Genomic DNA, 3006 nt, shown 5'->3' with positions numbered 1-3006 from the left:
CCCACCCCCCCATCCCCCGGCCCACCCCTGTCACCTGCTGACTGGCCTCTGAGCTCCCAGGGTAGGAGGCTGGGTCAGGTGCTTGTAAGTGCATGTTCAGTGAATGAACTAGAGTTTAGGAAAGAAATGTAGAGAGAAGCGGGAAATTGTTGAGTTCTTTTAAAAAAAAAGATTTAATCTTTAAGATATGATATGGAGCTGTTAAACATCCAACCTGTCATAAGAAGACTTCTGGTGAGCAGGAAGATAAACACTGACAACAGAAAGGATACCTCTGCATGAAACATACAAAGCCTTTCATGGGAAAGCAAGCTCTCCGCCTTGAAGACAAGGTTGTCTTTACACGAGCTATACTGTGTGTGCGTGTGTGTGTGTCCACTAGCAGGACCCTGGAGGAAAACAATAAAGGACTTTGAATATGCTCTAAAGTCAATTTTAAAAGTCCACAATGCTTATGGCCTTTTAAAATATTAATCATCGCTAGAAAAATCTGGAGACAGGGTAACGAACAGTTATGGATTAACTCTTTCTTCAGGAGAATAATTTTTGCTTTAAAACTATAAATCAGAGCAATCTATTCACTGAAAAATTTTCTTTGTGCCAGTTTCAGTTTTCCTGTCATCACAATTTCAGGGTCAGAATTCAGATTCATTTTGACCCTTGTAGGTTTTTGCTTGTCAGTGTTTTGGCTGAAGAATTTCAGGAGGTTTTGGGTTTGACGGCACACCTCCGCTCTAGTGTGGCAGAGCAAGAACACAGCTCAAGATGCTGTCAAAGTCTATCCATCCTGATGCCCCTGGCAAAGGGCAATGGAAAGCGACAATTGCAAATGTTTTCCTTGGCTACTGTGGGTTTTTTCTGGCTTTGCTGAGACACAAATGACCTATAACATTGTGTAAGTTTAAAGTGTACCATGTGATGATTTCATAGACGTATATTTTGCTAAATGGTCAACACAATAAGGTTAGTTTATCACAGAATTACCATTTTTGTCATTATTGTTACGGTGAGAACATTTACTCTCTACTCTCTTAGCCACTTTCAAGTATGCAATACAGTATTGTTAACTGTAGTCACCATGACGGATGTCAGATCCCCAAAACTTATTCCTCTTATAACTGGAAGTCTGTACACTTTGACCATCATCTCCCCCTTTCCTCCATCCCCCCAGCCCCTGGTTGTTTCTATGAATTCAGCTATTTTGGATTCCATGTATGTGACATCATACAGTATCTGCATTTCTCTGTCTTATTTCACTTAGTGTAATGCCTTCAAGATTCATCCACGTTCTCACAAATGGCAGGATTTCCTTCTTCTTGTGGCTGAGTAATATTCCATTGTGTGTGTACCGTATTTTCTGTATTCTTTCCTTTGTTGATGGACACCTAAGTGGTTTCCATGTCTCAGCGATTGTGAATAATGCTGTCATGAGCATGGGGGTGGAGATAACTCTTCAAGATAGCAATTTCATTTCCTAGGGATAAATACCCAGGAGGGGAACTACTGGATCATATGGTAGCTCTATTTTTAATTTTTTGAGGAACCTCCGTAATGTTTTGCATAGTGGTTGCACCAATTTACATTCCCACCAACAGTGCAGGAGGGTTCCCTCTTCTCCACATCCTTACCAACACTTTTTATCTCTTGTCTTTCAGATGATGGCCATTCTGACAGGTGTAAGGTGGTGCCTCATTGTGGTTTTGATTTGCATTTCCCTGATGATTAGTGATGTTGAGCATCTTTTCATGTACTCCCTGGCCATTTGTACGTCTTCTTGGGAAAAATGTCTCTTCAGGTCCTTTGCCCATTTTTTCAATCAGATTATTATTATTATTTTTTTAATATTGAGTTGTATGAGTTCCTGACACATTGCAGATATCAACTCCTTATCAGGTATATCATTTGCAAATATTTTCTCCCATTCTGTGGGTTGCCTTTTCACGTTGTTGATTGTTTCTCTTGCTCTGCAGAAGCTTTTGAGTTTAATGTAGTCCCACTTGTTGGTTTTTGACTTGGCTACTGTGTTTTACATAGAACAATCAGAAAGCAAAAATATTCTCTGACGCAAATGGAAATGAGTAGTTTTAACAAAAATTGTCTTAAGTTGTATAACAATTCACCAAGGAAAAGCAGTACCTCTTAGGTAACAATCTCTAACAGTGCAGTCCACTTGCCAAGTCCTAACTGCGACAAGCTACTTCCCCTACCCACACACTCTTGGAACAACTGTGTTTATTTTGTCTCAGTTAACATATATAATTTCCAGATCATGCCTATGAGATCCTGGGCAAGGGGAACTATTTTTAATCTATATGCCTAACTCATGGTAAAGCTGCATACAAGACAAAATGAATCTTTGTGAAACACTGGGTGCTATTTAGACTAGGCCTCCTCACCTGCCCCAGGCCTCACTCACCACCAATATGATGGGAGCTGTAGGGTGTGTGTAGACCTTCTTTACAGAAGTGGAGGGAGTTTCCCTCTATTTCTAGCGGCTGAGTTTTCCTATATTTCCCCTAGAAGCAGTCGTTCAGCATTTACTAATTCATGCTCACGGTGACTTTGTAGAAACCTTTCACTAATAACAAGAATCAACTGTACATCATAAAAACCTATAAGACTGCTATGGTTCATCATGCCAGATTTTTCTGTTAAACCATAGGATAGGAATTATCTAGAAATTCCTGCCCCTAATATAATAGGATAAGAAAGAGAAATAGATACGATGATTCTTAAAAACAAATCAAAATTCTCTGAATTTTCAGAGGACATTATTAATAATATATCTCAAAATCCAAGGTAATCAAGCAAAAGCATTATTAAAAATTATGAGAGCTCAATAATTTTTCTGGATACAAAGTCAACATAAAATTCAACATCATTGGGCTTCCCTGGTGGCGCAGTGGTTGCGCGTCCGCCTGCCGATGCAGGGGAACCGGGTTCGCGCCCCAGTATGGGAGGATCCCACGTGCCGCGGAGCGGCTGGGCCCGTGAGCCATGGCCGCT

At 40.5% G+C, this 3006-nt stretch overlaps 1 protein-coding gene across 1 annotated transcript in view; it reads left to right on the top strand.

Annotated features, from left to right (window-relative positions):
• Positions 1-3006, top strand: part of ANXA10 (annexin A10) — a 65901-nt gene that overhangs the window by 26722 nt on the left and 36173 nt on the right. The window lies entirely within an intron of this gene.

The sequence above is a fragment of the Physeter macrocephalus genome, chromosome 9 (genome assembly GCF_002837175.3).
Source record: "Physeter macrocephalus isolate SW-GA chromosome 9, ASM283717v5, whole genome shotgun sequence".
In the NCBI taxonomy this organism is placed as follows: Eukaryota; Metazoa; Chordata; class Mammalia; order Artiodactyla; family Physeteridae; genus Physeter; species Physeter macrocephalus.
Note: the sequence above shows the minus strand (reverse complement) of the source record. Positions and strands in the feature narration are given on the sequence as shown.